General features: G+C 51.1%; 1 protein-coding gene across 4 annotated transcripts in view; it reads left to right on the top strand.

The window, feature by feature from the left end:
• Window positions 1-25674, top strand: part of PALLD (palladin, cytoskeletal associated protein) — a gene marked incomplete at its 5' end in the record, with an annotated part of 365468 nt that overhangs the window by 88833 nt on the left and 250961 nt on the right. The window contains one exon of one of the 4 annotated variants that reach the window (XM_082402088.1): window positions 19486-19645. The exons of the other annotated variants lie outside the window; for them this stretch is intronic. Of the gene's footprint in view, window positions 1-19485; window positions 19646-25674 lie in introns of those variants that run through there. 4 annotated transcript variants of the gene reach the window in all.

Below are 25674 nucleotides of genomic sequence, written 5' to 3' on the forward strand. Positions count from 1 at the left end.
ACTTCACTATTATTAACAAAAGACACTGTGGACTCTGTTACTCATATTTAAAAAGGAATCACAGCAATTAACTCATGGGACAGTGACAGCACTGCCCGAGGGAGGGCCCTGAAGCCGCCACAGGGCCCCGGCCGAGGGGCAGGGCCGCCGCCCTGGGGCTGCAAGGAGGTTTCTGCCGAAGATCTCTTCTCTGCAAGCAGCTCGTGTGTGCATCACCCGTGTCTGAAGTCGCTTTGTCTCATCTGGAAAACCATAAAGCAGCAATAAACGGATGGAACTCTGGCGAAGAAAGCTTCGTAGGTGCCATGCATGCTTTTACAAGTGTTTATTGGACGGTCTCATCTTGCGTTCGTTTTGTGGGTGACCTTCCCTGTTCAACCCCACTTCCAGATGTGGCCAGGCCCCCATTCTGTCCACTGGCTACGGTTTATGGCTCACTATTCATTATTTTTTTTACAAAGGTCATAAGAAAAGACCCTAATGCTGGAAAAGGAGCCAAGAGGATAATGAACTGAATTGGATCCTAACAGCAAGGGCCCGTCCGTCTTCTTTCCAAAAGCCTGTCCCTCTGCAGCCCTGCAGGGTGGGCTCCGTCCCGCTGGGCAGTGCCATTTCAGGGACCTATTGGGATCCTCCAAAACCGAATACAGGGATGAAAACAGCAGGAGGGATATTCCGAACATGTTTAAGGTGTTCAAGACACGATGGCAGCAGGATTCCTTCACCCAGGCGTAGCTGGGCCCACAGGTGCTGATGCCCGGATGGAAGGGGCTGCTGGATTGGAGTCTCGTGGTCAAGGGAGCAGCTAAGAGAGTGGACTGCTGTATAAGGGGTTTGGCCCATCCTCCTTGCAAGGCATCTTTTGAGGACTTTTGCCCTAATTCCTAGGGAGGATGCTAAATTAAAAAGGAAAAAAAAGCCTTTATAAACCATTACTTTTAAAATTCATATGAAAGACATTGAGGATAGATATCATATTCATGCTTCAGTTTCGCACACTTTCTGTCCAAACATCATGAAAATAGATACATGATTTTTATTCTTTTAAAGCTACTTTGTGGGCTTTCCCAGTGGCGCAGTGGTTAAGTATCTACCTGCCAAGGCAGGGCACACGGGTTCGAGCCCTGGTCCAGGAAGATCCCACATGCCGCGGAGCAACTAAGCCCATGCACCACAACTACTGAGCCTGCGCTCTAGAGCCCACGAGCCACAACTACTGAGCCCGCACACCACAACTACTGAGCCTGTGCTCTAGAGCCCACGAGCCACAACTACTGAGCCCGCACACCACAACTACTGAGCCTGTGCTCTAGAGCCCATGAGCCACAACTACTGAGCCCGCACACCACAGCTACAGAGCCTGTGCTCTAGAACCCGCGACGAGCCGCAACTACTGAGCCCGCACGCCTAGAGCCCGTGCTCCACTTATTAAGAGAAGCCACCGGAATGAGAAGCCCACGCACCGCAAGGGAAGAGTAGCCCCCGCTCGCCGCAACTAGAGAAAGCCCACGCACAGCAACGAAGACCCAACGCAGCCAAATATAAATAAATAATAAATAAATAAATAATAAAAAATAAAAATAAAAAAGCTACTTTGCAGCCTGTACCCCAGGGCTGGGATACCAGGCAAGGAGAACATGATTTATCCTGATTACAATCTAGCCACACACACTTTGGGGTCATGAAGACCATCTCCTCACATTTCACAAGGGAAACAGCAGAGCGGGGGCTCCGAGGGTCGGCGTCTGGCCTGAGCCCATTCAGTGGAACAGGAATGGTGAAGTTCTGACCATACATTTCAGCGGGCACAGAGGCCGGGCTTACATTCCTCCCGGGGTGAGGTTTTGCTTTTTATGTTCGCTCTCTTTAGATAATCAAAAGCACACCTCGCAGCTCACCGGTGGTGGCCTGGATGCCATCCCCAGGGGGAACCTCAAGGCTGAGGGTGGTGACATCTGAAGGCCCCGTGGCTGCAGCCAGTGGGCGGGGGGAGGGGACTCGTGATTCCTCTCATGGTATCCTTGACGTATCAGCCTCCAAAGCGACGGACATCAGTCGTTCTGAACCCCACCAGGGACTTGCTCTGAAAAACTCAACAGCAGGAGCCTTCGCGTGTGAATAATCGCTGCCTTGTGGTCAAGCAGGGGAAGAATATATCCCAGTCAATTTATGAGGGCTCTGCCTTGAGCTTGTGGATGAAAAGCGTTTGTTGCTGGCTGGGAGAGGCTATTTATGATGTGATTGTTCAGGAAGGAATGATAGTGGTGCCATTTTTCGTCTCTTTTTTGTTTGTTTGTTTTTAAACAGTCCTTGGGTTTTGAGGATGGTTACAGTATTTTTTGCCTTTTCTTTACATATGCCTTTTGGCTGTGAATTTAAACCGGGCTGTATTTCAAGGAGTCAACCTTAATTTTGTGACCAAAGAATCTGTCACCATAGACACCGTGCCTTCATGCTGTACACTCCCTGCCCTGTTTTCTTTCTAACTTGCTGTATTTTAAATCATGGGGAGAAGGGATCCTAATGGCCGCGTGAGTCTTTTGAGATGGTTAAACCTTTTCTCATTTCAGGCCTTAAGGATTAAAAATCTACATTAGCTATTTTTTAAAAAATGAATCCTAGATTTGAAAAATATCGAAAAATTAATTCAGAGGGGTGTTCACAGAATTAACAGACTAGTCTGTCGATTGCATCCTCTTTACTTATGAAGGAGAACTGACTTGCTTTCTTTCATGCCACAAATCCCACGGCAGCGGCTGGAGAAGCAGGTTAGAGATGCACATCATTTCACTAGAGGAGAAACAAATGGGCTTCATTTTCTTAAGTGAGTCCCCGGGTGTCACCAGACACCCTAGTCTCTCCTTCTGGTTTCTGATTAGAACCCAATATGCTATTTCTCAAGAGGCAGGTGGGTCCCTAACTGTTTGCATCAGAATCACCTGAATGAGGAGGAAGGGCTGCCGAAGAAAAATGAGGATTCCGGGCCCCTGTCCCAAATCTACCAAACCGGAATCTTTAACCTTGGCTCCCAGAATCTGAATTTTTAACAGGCTTCCCAGGAGATTCTTAAGCCCCTAAGTTTGGGGAGTGGTTGCCACGGGATGTCTGAGAGATTCTAGAAGGGGGCTGGCAGCACTCACCCCAAAGCCATGGCTCCCTCCTTCCCCAAGTGACAGGACCCTGCTCTCGGCTGGGTACTGGGTACTGGGTACACACCTCTCTAACCACCAGGGTGGCCACTGACAGAGTCCAGGCTGCCACGGAGCTGTGGGTGGAAGTAAAGGACAGCTGCCACATGCCCTGCTGCTTCTTCCTTCTCCCTAGAAGAGGGACACTATGATCGGCACCCAAACATCCACCTTAGAAATGAGGCCACAGCGAAAGAGGAGGAACCCTGCGTCCCTGACGTCATGATGCTGACATAACATCCTAACCTGATGTCTCTTCTACGTGATGGAGGAATAGGTGTCTGTCTGGCTCTGTCATAACTCACTCACGTGTGTGTTTCGTGTTGCTTTCAGCTGGGAGGTAGGCAGGGTCGATGCTACATGCGGATGTCCCTCATCCTAAAGGATACAGACACCAAGGAAAACAGGCTCCTTTCCCTCCAGAACCCTGGGACCCGCCCGGTACTGCTAAGGTGGTTTCTTAAAGGTCCAAGCTGGGGAACTGGGTTTGGGCTGTGCGTGACTTTCTTCCAACCTGAGAGATAAATACTGTGAGAGGTTGAGTTTTGGAAGGAGAGAGATGTTTAAATAGGACCCTGAAGTCCCTGCTATTGCAACACCAAAAGTCATCAGCAAAGTCCTATATTGTTCTTAGGGAAGAAAAGGAAGTGATTGTAGAGAGAACAAGAGAGGGAATGAGAAGCAGCTGCTGAAGGGGGGCACACCGGCTGATTTGGTGGGGGGGTGATCCCAGCCAAGCCACTCCCTCCCTCAGCCTCGGTTTCCTTCCTGAAGGATGGAGACCCTAGCGCCTGCCTCCCAGGGCAGTTGGGATGAGCGAGTGACATAACATGGTGAGTGAGTCATAAAGAGCCGGAGGTGTGCGTATGGTTTATTGCATATTCAGGCTCCGTGCTGCGCCCCTGTGGTAGCGGGGCCCTGAAGCAGCAGCTGTGCTGGTAAACGCTGCTCCCGGGGGGGGGATGGGGAACGAAGCTATGGGCGTTTCCTCCTCCGGGTGCTGGCTTTCCAAGGCTGTCCTGGCCACATCCTTACAGGTGATCCACCAAATACATCAACACATCTCAAAAATATTGCAGTTACCACTCCTCTTCATGGCTATTTAACCCCTTTCATTGTGCAAAAAGAAAGAGTTTTGAAAGACCAGCCATCCTTGAATATTAGGAGGAGAGGCAGAAATCTCTCCTGAATGTAGCGTGGGTATGGCAGGGGCTGTACCCACTACACCGTGGTCGAGGCTCCCAGGTGATATCAGGGGTCAAAATGCTACCTGCCGCCCCGGCCGGCCACAGGGGAGTTCTTCCCTCCAAGGCAAACCCTGGGAATGTGAATATGGATGTGTTTACTCACAAGCCTCACTCGGCTTAACGCCTGCAGCGTACCATCTGCCAGGTCTTCATGAATCCTTGGGTAGAACATCCTCTGCACCCTTTTTCACACGGATGTGCCCTCCCACGGTCATTTTCGGGTTTCTGGAAGGCGCAGTAATGTCGATCACGTGCACCTGGCAACACCCAGCACATCTGGATGCTCATGGTCCCGGCTCGAAGCTTGTACTGCTCACCACACGACGGGCCAATAATTGAGAGCCGAGGCGCTGGGGCCAGGAATAGCCACTCTCTCCGGAAAGCCGGCAGACCGGGAAGATGGTGGGCGCGTGCCCCACAGAACCATCTTGCCTGAGTCAGAATTCAGGCTCCTTTTCTACTAAAAGGGGAGGGCGTGAAGCCAAGCATTTCCTGGTTCCCGTCAGCCTCCCGAGGGGAGGTGTTCATTTCTCCTTCCTGCCGTCATTCACGGGTGGGCCTGGTCGGGAGGTTTCCTGGGCGCTAATCCCGGGTATTTTAGCCGAATGCTCGTTACCTGGGAGGCAGGGTCCCCAGAGACGGACCGTTATGTGTAATTTAAGCTTCTAGGCCACACCCCTTGGCGATGAACTCGTGATCGAATACAAAAGGCTCTTCCTCATTATGCTCAGTGCCCGGCATGTGGGTCTCAGGGAGGTGGAGGCCCAGATGTGGCCAGGCCTGACCGCCCTCCCCCGGGGCCGGGGACGGGCTGCGGGTCGGCCTCGGCTGGGAACCTCCTCCTCACTCAGAGCTGCAGGGCGTCTTCGCTGGGTGGTGGGCAAGCAGAGTCACTTTCCGAGCAGCCAGAGACTTAGGAGCTAAGCCTGGCGGGGTGGGGAGAAGCTGGTGCTGAGGCCCTGGTGGCAAGGGGCCGATGGGGACCAGGGGCCGGAAGGAGGAAGGAAGCGGAACTGGGGAAGCAGCAGTGCATCCCCACGTCCCGTGAGCCTTGAGAAGACTGTTTTCAGTCTCAGCGCAGCGGGCAGCTGCCTTCTTGTCGGAACCAGGGCTGACCCGACCCCACCCACGACTGGTCTGGGGGCGCAGGGCGGGCTGGCGACGGCCGAGTCGGAGGACTTTGGCATCTGCTGTTTCTCACACTGCGATGGGAATCTTTCCACAGAACTCGCTCGGATCAGTGGGGCCTTAACGGGGGGATGAGAGTGACTGAGGAATGTCTTTATAATTTATGGCAAGCTCTGGGGTTATCTCACACACAACGTCTGAGAGGTCTGACCAGGATCGCGCTGACACCGCGGAATCTTCTCGCGGCTAATGGATTCCTTAAAAGAATAGAATCCACGAATCTGGGCCACCCCAGGCCTCTCCTGCTAGCCTTCTCAAACCTGAGCTTCACCTGTAACCAAACTGAGTCGTCAACAAGACCCCAGGGCCTGGGGGGGGGATGAAGAACACAGGTCTGACCAGCCATGGCGGGGTGCATGCTCTCAGCTCTCCCAGGGGTGGTGATGCGCCCCTGCCCTGCCCACCCGTCCTCACACTCCCCTGGTTCAGGACGACCAGCGGGTGAAACGCACAGCTGCCAAGGAACAGGACAAAACCCGTGGAATCCAAGTCGCAAACCACCCCAGCTAACGATGCAGTCAGCACGCGTGATTAACGACGCTTCACTTCTCTGTTGCATGAATGGCAGTTCCAAACTAGTTGTCCTCCATCGGACGAAACATCCGGGAACCCAACCAAAAAGATGTCTGAGTGACACTGCTCGGTGAAAACAGTGAGCCTCAGAGTCATACGGATACATCGTGCAATGCCACGGTCAGGTCTGCATCTACTGGGTAGCTTTGGAGTAGCATGGAGGCTGGCCAAGGGGACGTGGCGGGGACAGGCTCGCCTACCCAGGGGCGCTGTCTGCTGCTCACCCAGACACCCTCCCATCTCAGGAAGAGCACACGTTCCTCCGGAGCACAGTCTAGACTTCAGCTGCTGACCCCGACCAGACTCCCGGCTCAGCTGTGGACACCTGCCCCCGAGTCTTCCTCAGAATTAAATGACAGGTGCGTGCAAACACTCCAGGTAGTAAGAACTCCACCAGGGTTACTCCCCTCCCACCGCTTCTGTAATAAAGTAATAGCACGCTCTAGACCAGTGATTCTCAGAGTAGGTGTTGAGGCTCATTTCCATCAACTCACTGAGGATACTGCTTTAACACCCAAATCTCCGGCCCTGCCCTCTGAGGCCCAGTAGCACGGCCCATGAATCTGCATTTATTCAAGACCCTTTGATTCAGATGCACACGACTTGAAAACCACATTTTAGACCAGCACAGACAGACTTAATTATTCTGCAGCTGTTTCAATGCACATCGGTTCGTTTTGCTGTGTTTTTTCTCTTCCCCAGCCATGGCTAAACCTCTGAAAGTCAAGGGCTGGGTTTTCCTTCAGATGAGCCAGCAGAGGCTGGGTTCCATATAAAGAAAGAATAAATGATGGATGACCTAACAGCGCGCAGATGACGTTGTCCTATGAATCCTCCCTCATCACTACGAGACTCGCAGCTTGTTCACCCACCATTGTCATTGTCCTATAAATCCCTGTCGGAAGCTTATTTCTGGGGAGAGGGAGGGATTTCTTAGCCTCCAGGTAAAGAGCTATGGACCCACTTGGGGCAGCGGCTCAACACAGACCTGAACAAGGGGGGCAGGACGCCTGGCCCCTGCTGAATCCTCCTTGGCCTTCCTACCCTCCGCCCTCCACCCCAGCCTTGAGATTTGGGTACAAGAAATTGTTCTCTTGTGTGCTTACTTTACGCTTTGCTGTTTACGGAAACATGTGTTTTTATCTGGAACTCAGGTCCAATTTTAGCAAGTCTGCAAAGACCGTATTCCCATATGCCCTTGTTTCACTGTGTAAGTCCCTCTCCCAAGTGTATAAACATCCCATGACACGTGGTGAAAGGAATGTCTCTTTTGCCACCTGACAACCCCTCTCTTGGCAAGTGTGGCCCCAGGGGTCTGTCATCTTGTGAGGTGGTGGGTGAGCGGCCTGGGCTGGGAATTCCAGTGACCTCTGACCTGCCTGTGCTTCTCGGGAGCGGACCATCCTGAACTGATGCTCCAGAGCCCCTTGCAGGCAAAGAGGAGGGATCCTGCAGGTCTGTGAACACAAGCTCCGTGTGTCAACTTATGTGGGCGCGCAGGGCTTCGGGGGGGCCAAAGGCAGAAGCCAAGCTCTCCTTGTGAGCAGGCAAGAGCAGTAAAGGTGCTGCCCGTCTTCCCTCACCCTGGAGACCTGAGGAAGATTCTGCTCTACGAACAAACAACTAACCATCAGACACGGCCCCTCCCGGTACCCACAGGCTCTTGGTGAAAACTTGCCCCCCACCCTCCTCATTCCTTACTCACCCCTCCTGCCCCAGCCTCTCCCCACGCCAAACTCTGCATTCCTCTGCTGTTGATACTATAAATATAAAATGCACAAACTCAATCCCAAATCACGAGGGGGCTTTTCTTTGTGTGACCACAATGTAAATGTCCCTCATTTCGGGATTTTTATGAGGCCTCTAAAAATGTTCGGAATTCCAGTCTTCCTCAGACAATGTCTCCCTAGTCGGCATGATTCAGAGGTTGAATCTTGGGACAACTCTGGAATTTCTGGTCAGAAGAGAACATAATTCTGAAGTGTCTCAATGTGAAAGATTTCCATATATTTCCCCCCTTTACCTTTTTTGCTTTCACCCCAGAAAAAGAAATGTGGAAATTCTTCTGTTTCCTTTAACACACGGCAATTTGAAGCAGATTGTAATCTGCCCGTCCCTAACCCTGAAAGAGAGGTAGTAGCATTATTGTGCTGAGATTTGGTCCTGACTTCCGTTTCTCCATGAGGTAGCATCTTGTTACATAACCACTGGATGCTTTTAAATCTGAATATCATTGATTACCGTCTCCTGACAGATCATACTTCTGGGGCCAAAGTTTGAAAATGACACATCCGGACCCTGAGATGTCCTATCTGAGCATCCGGAGCAAGGGGACCCTGGAGGTCACCCAGACCCCTGAGCCTGGGGGCAGGACCACACTCACACCATCCTCAAGAGATAAGGGTCTCTTTTGTTTTAAAGTTTCCCCGGAAAGGCAGATTCCAGTAAGAAACCCCTCCTGTGTGTGAACAACGTTAGCGTTTTCAGAAGAGAGCTAAACCTACGATCACTCTACTTCTTATAATTTGAAGCTCCGCCTTGGAGACCCTGGAAAGCATCTTTCCCCACATCCAGGCCCTTCCACAGTGTACCTGACAGCTGAATCGTCTGACTACTTGTGTGAGAAAGGATGAGGAAATACAATATTGAGAAGCCTTACCTCACTCTCTCCCATCTGTATGATCGGGGTCCTTGCTCTGCAAACCCAGTGTGATGGGGAGGATCAAAAGGGACCATGTGTCAGGCTGCCCAAGGGATGTGTTATTCGTACCACCCCCAAAACCATCATTCTAAGCTGAGGCTGAGAGCTGCTGTTTAAATTTACTCTATTATAGGAATAATGGGGACTCCTGAAAAACAATACCATGAATATAAGTCTAAACGACAGACACAAACATTTTGTTCACAAAACAGTATGTAGCTACTTAGGTAAGCAAACTAGCTGTTGAGATCCCACAAAGCACCAGGAAGAACCTTCTCCCCCTGAAGAGGAGGGTCACCTGAAGAGCAGAAGCAGAAAGCTACATCCCTTGTCTGGTGACAGCTGGCACAGGAAGTGGTCAGCAGAGTGGTGGCAGGGGACGCCATCGCAGATTGAAAGCCTGTCCATGAGAGACACACGCATATCAAAGTGACTCAGGACGCAGAGTGAAACCGTAAGGAGAGACACACCAGGCAAGGGGAACAGAAAACAAAGTAAGGCTGTGACCTCACCATCCACTAAGGTGGAATGCAAGCCAATGAATAAACGAAATAAGAAAAAGGGCACCTTGTAACACCAAACGATACAACTCAAAATGAAGCTGTGACAATTATGAATATATATTCACCAAATAACATAGCACCCACCTTATAAAGCAGAAATAACAAGAGATGCAAGGAGAAATATACATAAATGAAAACTCTCTCAGTCTACTACAAATCAAGTCCAAATATCTGAAGTTCAAAGAAGACACAGATAACATCATTAATAAGACATATGTTATTCAAGTCTACATCCTGAAAATATAGACAACAGTGTTTTTTCAAGTGACCAAGGAACATACATAAAAATTGTCCATAAGTTAGGCCACCCAGAAAGTCAATCGATCCCAAAAGATAGAAACATTACAGATGATATTCTTTGATCACAATGCAATGACACAAAAATTTGTCAAAATCTCAATTATGAATACCTATGCAAAAATTCTAAATAAAATATTAGCAAATAGCATCTGTCAGCACATTAAAAAAATAATTACCATGACTAAGTGGAGTTTATTACAGGAATGCAAGGATAGTTCATTACTAGGAAATTTATTATGTTCCATCAAATTAACAGATCTAAGGAGAAAAATTGTATGATCATTTGTAAAGATACTTTAAAAAAAGCATTTGGATCAAAGCCAATAATCATACTTGACCCAAAAAAAAGCCCTCAATAAAATAAGAATAAATTAATATTCCCTTAGCATAACAAAATATATTGTTCTCAGCCAAAAGCCCATTCCACACCTCTTGGGGAAACACTGGAGGCACTTCACCATTAAAATCAAATATAAGGCAAGAATGTCCACTATCACTAGTTATTTAACATTGTTCCTAATAGGCAATGAAATTAGAAGAGAGAAAAATTTAAAGTATAAAAATTGGAGAGTAGAGTTAATCTTTATTTTTAGATGATGTTATTACATAGTTAGGAATACAAGAGAAATATATATGAATAATAAGAGAATTTAGTTAACATAGAATGGTACAAAATGAATAGACTATAATTAGTTGATTATATTCAGTAAGAAGATGAAAGGAGATAAAAGACCCCATTTATCCTAGCTTGGGGTTAGTAGATGCAAACTGTTACGTATAGAATGGATAAACAACAAGGTCCTACTGTATAGCACAGGGAACTATATTCAATACCCTTGGATAAACCATAATGGAAAATAATATAAAAAAGAATGTATATATGTGTATGACTGAGTCACTTTGCTGTACAGCAGAAATTAACACAACATTGTAAATCAACTATACATCAATAAAAAAATAAATTAAAAAATAAGAAAAAAGACTGCATTTATAATAGTAATAAAAAGATAAAATACCTAGGAATAAATATAAAAAAAATGTGCAAGACACATATGAAGAAAACTGTAAAACATTCCTAAAGGACACAAAATAAGTTTGAACAAATGGAAAGACCTCTGTTTTTCTCAGCTAGGAAAACTTGATAACTAAAGATGTTGATTCTCTCTATGTTAATTATGTAAATTTAATTCTAATAATGAAAATATTATTAAGGGTTCTATTATTATTATTTGTTTACTCCACAATTCATATGGGAAAATAAGAACCTGGAAACTCTGAGAGGGAAGAGCAATGAGAGAATTAGCCTCACTGGGTATTAAAAGCAAAAGCCTCAATAATTAACACAGTGGGGCAGTGACACTTGAACTAAGATCAACTACTGAAACAGAATAGGATGTTCAGAAATAGACCCAACTATATACAGGAATTTAATACATGATGAAAATGGCATCTCAAAACAGTAGGTAGAAGATTACTATCACAAAGTGGTAGTGGAACAAAGCACAGGCAACGGAAACAAAAACAGACAAGTGGGACTACATCAAACTTCAGAACTTTTGTGCATTGAAGGACACAACCCACAGGGTGAAAAGCCAGCCTATAAAATAGGAGAAAGTATTTGCAAATCATGTATCTGATATGGGGTCAATATCCAGAATATATAAAGCATTCTTATACTCAACAACAATAAAAATAACATGATTTTAAAATGGGAAAGGGGGACTTCCCTGGTGGCACAGTGGTTAAGGATCCGCCTGCCAATGCAGGGGACATGGGTTCGAGCCCTGGTCTGGGAAGATCCCACATGCCACGGAGCAACTAAGCCCGTGCGCCACAACTACTGAGCCTGAGCTATAGAGCCTGTGAGCCACAACTACTGAGCCCACATGCCACAACTACTGAAGCCCACGCACCTAGAGCCTGTGCTCTGCAACAAGAGAAGCCACCACAATGGGAAGCCCGCGCGCCACAACGAAGAGTAGCCCCTGCTCACCGCAACTACAGAAAGCCCGCGCGCAGCAACGAAGACCCAAAGCAGCCAAAAATAAATAAAATAAAAATTAAAAAAATAAAAATAAAAATAAATTTTTTTAAATGGGAAAAGACTTGAGTAGATATTTCTCTAAAGATGATATTCAAGTAGCCAACTAGCATATGAAAAGATGTTCAACATCATTAATCGTTAGAGAAATTCAAATCAAAATCACAATGAGATATCACCTCATACCCATTAGGATAGCCACTATCAAAAACCAAAACAAAACAAAATAGGTGACTTCCCTGGTGGTCCAGTGGTTAAGAATTGCCTTCCAATGCAGAGGACACGTGTTCGATCCCTGGTTGGGGAACTAAGATCCCACATGCTGCGGGGCAACTAAGCCTGCATGCCACAACTACTGAGCATGCGAGCCACAACTAGAGAGTCTGCATGCTGCAACTAGAGAGAAGCCCGCATGCCGCAACAAAGATCCTGAGTGCCGCAACTAAGACCTGACGCAGCCAAAAAAAATTAAATAAATATTTAAAAACAAAACAAAACAAAAGTAGAAAATAACAAATGTTAATTTGTTAGGATGTAGAGAAATTAGAACCCATGTGCACTGTTGGTGGGAATATAAAATGGTACAGTTGTTGTGGAAAACAGTATATAGAGGTTCCTCAAAAAATTAAAAATTGGCAGTCCCACTTCTGGGTATATATCCCAAAGAATTGAAAGCAGGATTTCAAATAGATATTTGTACACCCATGTTCACAGCAGCACTATTCACAATAGCCAAGAGGTGCAGGCAACACATATGTCAGAGGACAGATGGAAGATAAAGAAAATGTGGTCCATCCATACAATGGAGTATTATTCAGCCTTTAAATGGAAGGAAATGCTGTCACATGCCACTCCATGGATGAACCTTGAGGACATGATGCTAAGTGAAGTAAGCCAGTCACAAAAAGACAAACACTGTATGACTCCACTTATATGAGGATCTAAAGTAGTCAAATTCATAGAGACGGAAAGTAGAGTGGTGGCTGCCAGGGTTGCAGGGAGGGGAAATAGGAAATTGCTGTTCGATGGGACGGTGTGTCAGGTTTTTTTTTTTTTTAATATTTACTTATTTGGCTTGTCGGGTCTTAGTTGCGGCACGTGGGCTCTCTAGTTGAGACACCTGAGCTCAGCAGTTGTGGCACACAGGCTTAATTGCTCCACGGCATGTGGGATCTTAGTTCCCTGACCAGGGATCAAACCCGCATCCCCTGCATTGGAAGGAGGATTCTTAACCACTGGACCCCCAGGGAAGTCCCAAGCGTCAGTTTTATAAGATGAAAAATTTCTAGAGATCTGTTGCACAACAACGTGAATATACTTGAAGCTTCTGAACCATACACTTAAAAATGGTTGAAGTGGTCAATTTTACATTATGTGTTTTTTTTACCACAATTAAATATTTTTAAATTATTTTTTTTAAGTGGTAGTGAGGCAACTGGTTTATTCCTTGGAGCAAAATAAAACAGAATCAGAGAAAGGCAGCCAGAACCATCTTTTTAAAAATTTTTAAAAATTTCTTTTAACTTTTAAATTTTTATTGAAGTATAGTTGATTTACAATGTTGTGTTAGTTTCAGGTGTACAGCAAAGTGATTCAGTTTTATATATATATATATATATATATATATACATATATATGTATTCTTTTTCAGATTCTTTTCCATTATAGGTTATTACAGAATATTCAGTAGAGTTCCCTGGTCTATGCAGTAGGTCCTTGTTGGTTATCGATCAATATTTTATTTTTTAATTTATTTTTATTTACTTTTTTTATTTTTGGCTGCGTTGGGTCTTTGTTGCTGCGCGAGGACTTTCTCTAGTTGCTGCGAGCAGGGGCTACTCTTCGTTGTGGTGCGCTGGCCTCTCATTGTGGTGGCTTCTCTTGTTGCAGAGCACAGGCTCTAGGCGCACGGGCTTCAGTAGTTGTGGCACACGGGCTCAGTAGTTGTGGCTCGTGGCCTCTAGAGCGCAGGCTCAGTAGTTGTGGCGCACGGGCTTAGTTGCTCCGCGGCATGTGGGATCTTCCCGGACCAGGGCTCCAACCCGTGTCCCCTGCATCGGCAGGCGGGTTCTTAACCACGGCGCCACCAGGGAAGACCCCATCAATATTTTATATATCATAGTGTGTGTATGTTAATCCCAATCTCCTAACTTATCACTTCCCCCACGCTTCCCCTTTGGTCACCATAAATTTGATTTCGACATCTGCGAATCTGCTTGAGACCTAACTTTTCACCCGTCAGGCTGGTGGATGCCCCAACGTTTGCCGCTGCACTCTGCAGGCAAGGCCGCGGGGAACGGGCCCTGGTCAGCATTGTTGTGTGCTGGCCGGGCTCTTTGAAGGGCAATGGGGCCATGTCCACCAGAACTAGGAATGCACCCCCCAGGAATCCTACTTGGGGGAACGAATACCTTAGGTACACTTGCACAAGTGTAAAATGTCATGTGTAAAGCTTGTAACATTGTTTAATAGCAGCATATTGGAAACAACTCCAATGTCTGTCATCGTGGTCCTGATTAAATAAATTGTGCTGCGTCTGTCCTAGAGGATGCTACGAGACATTAAACATGTCCGTGATACGCATCCTGCCTCTCCTCTTCCCAAGACCCTCCAACGGCTGCCCATCGCCCCGTTGCCCTCCGTGCTCCTTTGACATTCCACCTCGCTCTTCTCCAGCCACAAGGCCTTTTCCCTGTTCCTCAAACAGGCTAGTCAAACTCCCACCTCAGGGCCTTTGCAAGCGCTGTTCCCTCTGCCTGGATCCCCGTACTCCCCAAAGAATCCCAAAGCTCACTCCCTCGCCACCATTCACTCTTTGCTTAAGTGTCGCTTTCCCAGTAAGGCCACCTCTGACCACTCCACTTAAAATTAAAATCTCCTACCTGACATTCCCAATCTCCACTATCTTGCTCTATTTTTTAAATTACTCTTCTTATATTGTAACACATGTATAACTTACTATGTTTATCATGTGCTTTATCTGCCCCCCCAGATATAAATGCTGTGGGGCAGAAATTTTTATCAATTTTGTTGACTTCCGTATCCCTATAATATACAATAGTACTTGGTATATACAGTGGGTGCTTAATAATTGTTTGTCTCCAAATGAATGAATAATTGAGCATGTGGTATAGAAAAGATCCAAAAGCATATTTAAGTGAAAGAGCAAGTTAAAAGACAGTAATTGTTCTGCATATAGTATTTTTAAGAAATAAAGAGAAAGAGTATTGGCAGGTATATGTATACAGAAACTTAGAAGTCTGCAGAAAAAAATTAGTACTGGTGGTTACCTTCAAGGAGGGGTATGGACTGACCAGACGGGAACCTGGTAGGAAGAAGACTGCCTTGTATAGACCTTTATTTAAATTACGTGAATATTTCTTATTCAAAACATTCAATTATGCACACACACACAACACACGCACGCACTGACATTAGAGGCCCCAGGCAGAAAGATCCCGATTTAGGAGTTCTGAGTAGGGCCCAAGGAATCTGCATTTTCAGGAAGCTCTGCACCCCTGTTGGAGGCTGGTATGCTGCAGACCTCACCCTGAGAACACTCACCTCTGCCTCTCCCAGCCCAAGAAACTCAACAGACCATTCAGCGTTGGGAAAGGAGGGCAGAATCTCCAGGGACCTTTGGAACTGAGAGCCGCACCCACAGGTGGCCTCCTGCTGTGTACCATGTGCAAGGACACGGAAAGTCCATCCACCCCTCAGCCTCACCCATACCCCCCCCCCCCCGCACAGGACCCCCAGGGGGCGTCATCTTTGACTGGGGCGGTTCTACGTCGTGGGTGTCTCACTGCACTTCAGGCTCCTAAACTCTCCACAGCGTGAACAGAGGGGCTACAGGGGTCTCTGTGATCCTGGTGACCACACGCTGAACGACCCCCTGCCTCGCGCCCAACTGTTCCTCCTGCTTTAGCCCGGGCGTCGTCATCAGTAAAGTGTTCCTCCTAATTCACAGAGGAAAGATCTTTTTAACTCCCCTTCCTGGAGATGAGGAAGGTGGTTAGGACCTGAAATGGATATTAGTGACACCCCTACCCACCCCAGCAAGGCCACCGGCTTCACCGTGATGCTTCCAGAGAAACCAAGTCTTTCCCTCTGTTATTCAGAGACTCGAGGAACAGGTGTAGGGGAAAAAATAGAAGGACCTAATCACACACAAAAAGTGACTAAACCTGCCAAAATATTTCCCCTTTGAAAAGCAACCTTATCCGTATTAACTTTACTTTGATTCCCAAAGAAAGGGGGAGATTTAATAAGGGAGAAAAAAAAATCCAATATTTCATGACCCATCATTTCCTTAGGATATGAAAAATGAAGATATGAACTAGACTCTCAACATTTTACTTTTATTTCAAAAAATGTTTTTTGCACTCTCTCTGTTTTGGACCTTTCAAGATGATTCTATTTCTGGAACACACTTTCTGATACGGTTTCTAATTGACTTCAAGAACCTGTCATGCCTTTGACATGTTATATGCTACATTTAAATTAATAGCTTCATGGGTCCCTTATGAATTTTTTCCTTAAATTTCCAAGTACAATTCTGGCTTTCTGTCTCTCAGACTGACCAATCACAAGCAGTTCTGTGACTCAAAGATGGGAAACACTAGAAGTGGTGAAATAATCTTTGTAAACGTTTAAAAATGAGGCTGTGTCTGCCAATCGGTTATAGTTGGTAAGTAGGTCTTTATTAAATGGTTTGTCCTGTCTGTCCTATTGTTTCCCCACAATATCCGTCTGTGTGGTAGCTGAGTCACTATGACGTAAAGCTGCAGAGAAAGACAGCAGGACGACCAGACATACACACATCTTGCAGTCTTGGGTCTGTTCCCTAGTTGGGGTGGGAAGGCTTGATTAATGACAGACTTGTTCAACATAAAAAAGAACAAAGCCCAGATTTATTCTTGGCATTCCTCTTTCTAGGGGCTTGGGGGGTAATGTAATTAATTTATAGCTTTGCAGTAAGGCAACATCAGAGAAGCAATTTAATTCATGAGAAGCAACGCAGATGGAGAGTGTAACTGAACATACCCCCGCATGGGAGGGTCTGTGAGGAAGATGGAACAAAAGGTGATTTCTTCTACAAATAATACAAATTCACTACTAGTTACTACCTGGATTTCACACCCCAGCCAAGGTGTCTTGAGAGGCGCGAAGCTAACTGGACAGAGGTCTTTGGGACAGGCTTCCGAAACCGTGGGAGGAACTTGCTTATTACCTGCTCCGCAGTGAGCGCTACCCCGGCCCAGGTGAAGGTCTCGCCAGGTGTGCTGACGGCTTGGAGCCCCTGAGGCTCGCCTTCGGTCCCCTCAGCGTTCTTTCGAAAGTTAGCGGCTTCGCTCCCTAGGACACCCCCTCCGCCTCCCCTGCAGCCCTAGGACGCACCCCATCCCAGAGCCAGGACACACCCCGCCCCCTCCCTCGCCCAGCCTCAGGACACACCCCCTCCTCCCCAGCGGCCCTAGGACACACCCCCTCCCCCTCCCCAGCAGCCCCCAGGACACACCCCCGCCCCCTCCCCAGCAGCCTCAGGACACAACCCCGCCCCCTCCCCCTCCCCAGCAGCCCCCAGGACACAACCCCGCCCCCTCCCCAGCAGCCCTCAGGACACACCCCCTCCCCCCTCCCCAGCAGCCCCCAGGACACAACCCCGCCCCCTCCCCAGCAGCCCCCAGGACACACCCCCTCCCCCTCCCCAGCAGCCCCCAGGACACAACCCCGCCCCCTCCCCAGCAGCCCCCAGGACACACCCCCTCCCCCCTCCCCAGCAGCCTCAGGACACACCCCCCTCCTCCCCAGCAGCCCCCAGGACACAACCCCGCCCCCTCCCCAGCAGCCCCCAGGACACACCCCCTCCCCTCTCCCCAGCAGCCCTCAGGACACACCCCCTCCCCCCTCCCCAGCAGCCCCCAGGACACAACCCCGCCCCCTCCCCAGCAGCCCCCAGGACACAACCCCGCCCCCTCCCCAGCAGCCCCCAGGACACACCCCCTCCCCTCTCCCCAGCAGCCCTCAGGACACACCCCCTCCCCCCTCCCCAGCAGCCCCCAGGACACAACCCCGCCCCCTCCCCAGCAGCCCCCAGGACACACCCCCTCCCCCTCCCCAGCAGCCCCCAGGACACAACCCCGCCCCCTCCCCAGCAGCCCCCAGGACACACCCCCTCCCCCCTCCCCAGCAGCCTCAGGACACACCCCCCTCCTCCCCTGCAGCCCCCAGGACACAACCCCGCCCCCTCCCCAGCAGCCCCCAGGACACACCCCCTCCCCTCTCCCCAGCAGCCCTCAGGACACACCCCCTCCCCCCTCCCCAGCAGCCCCAGGACACACCCCCGCCCCCTCCCCAGCAGCCCCCAGGACACAACCCCGCCCCCTCCCTCGCCCAGCCTCAGGACACAACCCCGCCCCCTCCCCAGCAGCCCCCAGGACACACCCCCCTCCCCTCTCCCCAGCAGCCCTCAGGACACACCCCCTCCCCCCTCCCCAGCAGCCCCCAGGACACACCCCCTCCCCCTCCCCAGCAGCCCCCAGGACACACCCCCGCCCCCTCCCCAGCAGCCCCCAGGACACACCCCCTCCCCCTCCCCAGCAGCCCCCAGGACACAACCCCGCCCCCTCCCCAGCAGCCTCAGGACACACCCCCGCCCCCTCCCCAGCAGCCTCAGGACACACCCCCTCCCCCCTCCCCAGCAGCCCCCAGGACACAACCCCGCCCCCTCCCCCCTCCCCAGCAGCCCTCAGGACACACCCCCTCCCCCCTCCCCAGCAGCCCCCAGGACACAACCCCGCCCCCTCCCCAGCAGCCCCCAGGACACACCCCCTCCCCCTCCCCAGCAGCCCCCAGGACACACCCCCTCCCCTCTCCCCAGCAGCCCTCAGGACACACCCCCTCCCCCCTCCCCAGCAGCCCCAGGACACACCCCCGCCCCCTCCCCAGCAGCCCCCAGGACACAACCCCGCCCCCTCCCTCGCCCAGCCTCAGGACACAACCCCGCCCCCTCCCCAGCAGCCCCCAGGACACACCCCCCTCCCCTCTCCCCAGCAGCCCTCAGGACACACCCCCTCCCCCCTCCCCAGCAGCCCCCAGGACACACCCCCTCCCCCTCCCCAGCAGCCCCCAGGACACACCCCCGCCCCCTCCCCAGCAGCCCCCAGGACACACCCCCTCCCCCTCCCCAGCAGCCCCCAGGACACAACCCCGCCCCCTCCCCAGCAGCCTCAGGACACACCCCCGCCCCCTCCCCAGCAGCCTCAGGACACACCCCCTCCCCCCTCCCCAGCAGCCCCCAGGACACAACCTCGCCCCCTCCCCAGCAGCCCCCAGGACACAACCCCGCCCCCCTCCCCAGCAGCCCCCAGGACACAACCCCGCCCCCTCCCCCCTCCCCAGCAGCCCCCAGGACACAACCCCGCCCCCTCCCCAGCAGCCCCCAGGACACAACCCCGCCCCCTCCCCCCTCCCCAGCAGCCCCCAGGACACAACCCCGCCCCCTCCCCCCTCCCCAGCAGCCCCCAGGACACAACCCCGCCCCCTCCCCAGCAGCCCCCAGGACACAACCCCGCCCCCTCCCCAGTAGCCCCAGGACACACCCCCGCCCCCGCCCCTCCCCAGCACGCCGGCCCCCTCCGCCCGAGGCCGCCAGGCCGACGACGCCAAGACGTCTTCCCGCCGCCCGCGCGCCGGGCTCCTGGTCGCGAGCTGCGGGCTCGTTTTGTGCGCGGCGCTCCGCCAGCGAGACCGGATTCAGAGGTCGGGCTCTGCGAGCCGGGAAGGCGCTGAGAGACCCGAGACGAGCTGGCTCAGGGGCCGAAGGTGTTCTCCGAGGGCTGGTGAGTGGGCGCGGGGGGCCAGGTGCCGCCTTCCCGGCAGGTCCGCGCGTGCCCGGAGCCGTGCGCGCTCTCGGCGGGGGCCCGAGGCGGTCCCCGGCTCTCCTCCCCTGTCCGTCCGCTCGCGGGGGTCGGGGAAGGGGGTCCCGCTCCCGAGACTTCCCTGCGGTTAGAGCTGGGGTGGGGGAGGGGAGAGAGGCAAGAGGCCGAACCTCTCCCCCTTTTTTCCATTTAAAAAGTGACACTTTGACAGAGACTCTTGCAAGCGTTTACATGCCTGGAGCGGTTTGCACCGGGTTTGTTTGTAGCCGGATTTCTTTGCAATCTGCTCCATCCCTGGTTGAAGTCGAAGGAAGCTTTCCCAGGGCGAGCGATCTCTGACAGCCTAACTGCTGCTCAGCCGCTGAATGAGCTTCAGCTGGCTACACTTCACCGGATGTTTGGTGATGTTTCCCGCGAGAAATCTGGGCGCCTTCACAGTTGGTGCCCTTCGGCTGCCTGAAAGTTGTTTGTTTGCTTGTTTTCTTGGGTTTCACCCGACTGCAGTCCTTTGTCTAACAAAGTCAGATGATGGACGTTCGTCCTCCTGTTCCCCTGGAAGCCCCTTGGACGGCGTCCCCGTCTTGGTTAGCGTTCAGTTGGCTGTGGTCTCAGGGAACAAGTGGCGGGCAGGACACAATGGGGAAGAATGCATTCCTGATGACTCGTCTACCGTGGAAAGACTAAGCTGAAAATCTGACAGTTTTCATGGAAAGCGTTACTGTCGCTGTTTTATAAGTACTCAGTGTTGGTGAATTCTTCAAATTAGCTAAGCCAGAGGTAACCAGCATGAGTTTGAAGGAGAGAATTCCCCCAATCTCCCTGCACTAGGAGCGTAAAAACCCTGACACCTGGGCTCTCAGGGGTATTGAAGTCACCGCTCTCCTGACAGGCAGGAGAGCGGTGATGTGGTGTGTGGGAAGGCCAGGGGGGAGGACCACCTGAGGAGGGGGCTGGAGCTTGTTTTCAACTGCCTGATGAAGAAGAGAATCATCAGGGTTCTGCAATGCCGTTTAACATCCTGGTAGGTTACGTTGAATTTCTCTCCACGTGATGAAAAGACTTTCCATGGCCCTTCTCACACTTGCAGGTGGAGCTCAGTGGGTGCTTGTTTATTTCTGCTGCTGATAAATCTGTGGGAAATCTCATGAACCCAGCGATTTCCAAACGCAGGTGCTAGCTCCTCATTGCCCACACAATGGCAAACAGGTTATTTTCAGTAATCCAAGAGCCTTGCATTTTCTCCCGCCATTTAGAGGTTTCATTAAGATATTATGAGCGCGCATTTGGGCCCTCCCCTCCCCCCTCCTGAAATGGACAGTTATCCTTGGGCGTCTGGTGAAGATTATTGCCAGATAGGTACCAGGCTGTAAAATAGCATGTTTCTGAAAAGACTGTAGGCACTAGACATTAGCACGGCTAACGGCTGTGTAATTTTTCACTGTCCCTTTAGGGAGGAGACCTGCTTTGATCAGCAGTGTTTTCATTTGTTGTTTGTTGTGTGCTTTTGCTGGGCCTTTTTTTCCTTCTTACTATTGAAAATTTCCCTTCACTTAGATGAAATCACAAACCAGAATTAGCAGCAACCATTGCTCTCTGGGGCTAAAATTAGAAAAGCCAACGGAACTTTTCAGGCATATCCTTCTTGTCTCATAATAGATTTCTGCAGAGTCTCTTTTCAAACTCCAACTTTAGCAATTATTGTAAGATGATGGTTAAGTACTCTTTAAAAGAGCATTTATACTTGGACCTTTTTTTCCCCTTGAGCTTTCATCATGCTTTACCAATGCCTGTTGAACTTTGTTCCTCTGAGGTGCCCAAAGGCACACCCAATACGTTTACCAGCCCTTCAAAGTCTGTATACTTAATTCTTTAAATGGTTCCTTAAAAAAAATAAATAAGCAAAAGCTCCAATGGTACTTGCAAAATACAACACTGGGCCCTCTGATGGGCTGGCACATGGCAGTCGCTGCAGCTTTGTTTATGCCCAGGACAAGCTGGGCGTCTCTTCAATTAATCATGAACTGCATAATTGGCGTCTCACACCTTGGGCTGCTCTTAATCTCCAGCTATAAAGTGAAGGATAGGTTACTCCTGAGGTCTGGTTCACTTGGAAACCCTTTCAAAGCCTATCCAGCGGTTCCACAGCTGGGGCAAATCAAGGCGTGACACAGACCGGGAGTTGCGGTGACCAACCCACAGCTCTGCTGGCTTTCCCGTTCCCCAGCCGGGCTCCGGTGAGCTCCCCGGTGGCTGGTCAGCTCCAAGCCCGTGGGGCTGAGGATACAGTGGCTTTCTGTGAATGTAATTAAAACATACCTCTGCCAGCTGCCTGTGGTATTGGCGAATGTTTTCCTAAGAAAGGCCGTTCCCGGCTTTATCTGCCTGCTGTGGTTTGCGGCCCTCGCAGCTCTTTCCTGGATGGCTGAGCTCTGATGTCATGCGCGCACTCAGCCTTGCGGGTTTGGGGGGCTCCCCCTGGGCGCCCCGGGTAGCGGCTGGTCCACTCCAGCACATTCCACTGCCTGGAGACCAAAGCCACCACATGATTTGCGGTCGGGGTGATTTGGGGCTGGTTGGAGATGATTTAAAAGGAAGGTTATAGGCACATGAAGTGTAGGGTAAAGAAAATATATTTTACTACTTTATTGAGACCACATGGCTCCAACTTGCACTTTTTATTTAACGTGGAAATTGTTGGCCGAACTGGCTCACGGGATTTTCCCCATTTTTGCTTTTTTATTGCTTAGAGCAAAAAGAGCTATACTCTCTATTTCTTGTAGGCTTGACCTCAGCATTATTCCTGAAATTTGAAACATTCTTCATGCTTTAGAAAACAGGGAAAATGGGACTTGTCTGCTGTGCTCTTCAAGGGCCAAAGACTGTTGTTGGAGAAGAGGCTCAGCTGTCTCCAGTGTGAAGGGGCGCACCCCCGTGTCAAGTGTAGGGAGGCGTCAGTTAGGAAAGGGGCAGGTCCGGGCAGCGCCCAGGGACCGGAGGGCTAGCCTGTCAGCAGCTGCAGGATGTGTGCGTCTCCTGCTGATTGCGAGGGGGGTGCTGGCCCACCTCCTGAGAGCTCACCACGCCCTGTGGTCAGCGACGGGTTAGAGGAGCATGGTCGACCTTTTCAAGGCACCAGCAGTGATGGCAGGGCTCGGAGCCCTTCGTGGTCCACACGTCACCGCTGAGACTCGGCTGCCATCTTCTGCCTCTCTGTGGCCGGCCACAAACTGGCAAGTCAACCACCTTTTACGGCTGAATGAGTTCCCAAATCTCTGTCCAGCGTGAACTTGGAGGCTCTGTTATCACTTCACCACCCTCATCCTATTCCAGCGTTCAAGCTGTAGCTTAATAGTCCACTAAGAGCTACCAAATAGCCATCTCCAGCATCCAATCTGGGGCCATGAAACCAGTTAGAGAGGCCTGGGGAAAGCTCGCCTGTGGACGTGCCCGGTCCCTCGGCAGCTCTCAGCCCGAGGTCTGAGGGCCGTGACCGTGAGATAGCGGAAGCCTGTGGTCCATCCAAGCCAGTCTGGATTCCCACAGTTTGAGTCTGTGTACCCAGGGGTTTAAAAGAAAGCATGTGGAGATCAAATTAGTGTGGTTTATGAGAAAATCTCCTAATGAGAGAATTGGCAAAACGTCAAGAAGGCAGCATTGTGTGATGGGAATTGAACAATACTGGTTCTACCACAGGGTGACCCTGAACAAGCCACTTCACCTTGCAGCGTATTGATAAAGCCCTTTAGAACATTTTCTCGTGTCCTTCATGGATGTGCTGTCATCCGATAGTTAGGACAAGGCTCGGAAGGAGGGAGAGTAGGGGTGTCCTGTTTTCCCTGCTCCAGGTGACACAGTACATGGCCAGTTGAGTCTGGCCTCAGACACGGAGCTTCTAATTTCAAATCCCATGTTCTTTCCATGGCAGAAAGTGGCCCCCATGATCCTTAACCTCCACGGACCTCACTCTCCTTGTTTGCAAAAATGAGACATTTGGCCCAGAATATAATGGTCCATTCCAGCTGAAAATTCTATGTCTGATGAATCACTGGCTGGAAGAGACTCTAAGAAATCGTTTAGTCATATTCCTTGCTTCCAGCAGGACTCTGTCTAAACTATTCTGAAAAGAAAATGTCACCCTCCCCACCCCCGCTTTATTTTTTTTTTAACATTCCCAGAGCAGGAGAGTGTGAGAGTGCATTCTGGGGAGAGAAAGGAGAAAGAGGGACTGCGGCCTACTGTCGAGGCCCGGAAGCTGTGCATCTTCCCTCAGCAGACGGGAGTGTCCTGTCCTGGGATCCGCCTGTAAAGCAGGACAGGAGAGTCGCTGACATGCTTTGTGCCTGGAAGGGAATTCGGTGGGGAGAGGTCAGAGGTGGTCACCTCGCCAAGAGGGAAAAAGAGCAGAGTGACTCAGGGACAGCCTTCAAGCTCATTATGGGCTCCCGGAGAGAGCCATGACTGCGCCTCAGGGGTCGTGGTCCCATTTGAAGACACGACAGAAGAGTCCTCTTCATCCAGGGGCTTCCCTGGTGGCGCAGTGGTTGAGAATCCGCCTGCCAATGCAGGGGACACGGGTTCGAGCCCTGGTCTGGGAAGATCCCACATGCCGCGGAGCAGCTAAGCCTATGCGCCACAACTACTGAGCCTGCGCTCTAGAGCCCGCGAGCCACAACTACTGAGCCCACGTGCCACAACTACGGAAGCCCGCGCGCCCAGAGCCCGTGCTCCGCAACAAGAGAAGCCACCGCGGTTCCATTTAAAGGCGCAACAGAAGAGTCCTCGTCATCCAGTGAGTGTGACGGACGGAAAGTTGGGCCGCTCTCGTCCTCCCTTTGCTTGGGGGCAGAGGGGGCTGGGAGGACAGGCTTGTGCCTGAGACCTGCCCGGTGTGAGCCCCACCGTGTCCCCGCCTCCCAGCTCCAGGTAGAGGCTCTGGCCGCCTTCCAAGGTAAGGGTCAGGGTCAGGGTCAGGGTCAGCCTTCAGACGAGTGACCAGTTCAGTCTCACATTCCAAGTTATTCAGCTCACTTGGTTGTCATTTGAAAACACGAATCTGTCTCGCATATTCTCCTTGTTTCTCTCCCGTGAAATAGAGGCTAGGAAAAAAGGAGGACCTGTGGCGCCGGGTGGCTGAGTGAGTGCCACAGCTCGGCAGCTCGCTAACTGATCTCCGTAAGGCGCCAGCTGTCCTGCTCGGCGTCTCCTCCCGGAAGCGGGGGAGTAAAGATTGCCCCCTCGACGTGTAACGCTCCTGAGGGTCAGAGGGAGGAGCACTGGGGAGCCCCCTCTGAAAGCAGCCCAGGCTCAGGCCTTTTCTGTAAGCCACGAGTCACCGAGGTTTCTTCCTCTTCTGCCCCAGTTCCATCCCCAGGCCCACATCAGAACGACAGTAGTTCTTCCGTACTTGCTAGGTGTCAGGCACATAGTCATGTTTCATCCTCACAAAAATAGCATGGAGTGGCTCTGTTACCCCCATTTTATTATGTGGAAATGATGTTCCAACAAGAATGAGCATCTTGCCTAGGATCACAGGCTAATAAGTAGCAGGGACAAAACAGAGACCCCGCTGGCCTAGAACTGTGCAAAGAACCGGGGCCTTTCCTACCGAGCAGACCCGTCCTCTTGCTTTCAGGCTGCAGCTGGCCTCCTGCAGCCCCTGGAGTGGGCTCGCCAGCTGCGACGTCTGCGTGGGATGCCCGGGCTTTGCTGGGTCCCCCTCTCCATCAGCTGCCCTGACCACAGCCCGCCCTGCCCCCTCCTCAGTCTGAGCTGGCTCCTTGGCCCCCCCGTGATCCATTCCACTCGGGCCTGCCCCCCCTTCTCCGCCTGCCCCCCAGAAGCACATGGCCCCCTGCAGGGCCACGCAGCTCACTGTCTGGCCCAGGTCAGGCCCCCTCTCCCACTGCACGGGTCCTGTCCTTGCTTCCTTGGAAGGAAACATGTAACGCGCTAAGTACAGCCTACGTGTTCCCCCTGAACCCACAGAGGGT

This window comes from Balaenoptera borealis, assembly GCF_965194805.1.
Source record: "Balaenoptera borealis genome assembly, chromosome: 8".
Classification (NCBI taxonomy): Eukaryota; Metazoa; Chordata; class Mammalia; order Artiodactyla; family Balaenopteridae; genus Balaenoptera; species Balaenoptera borealis.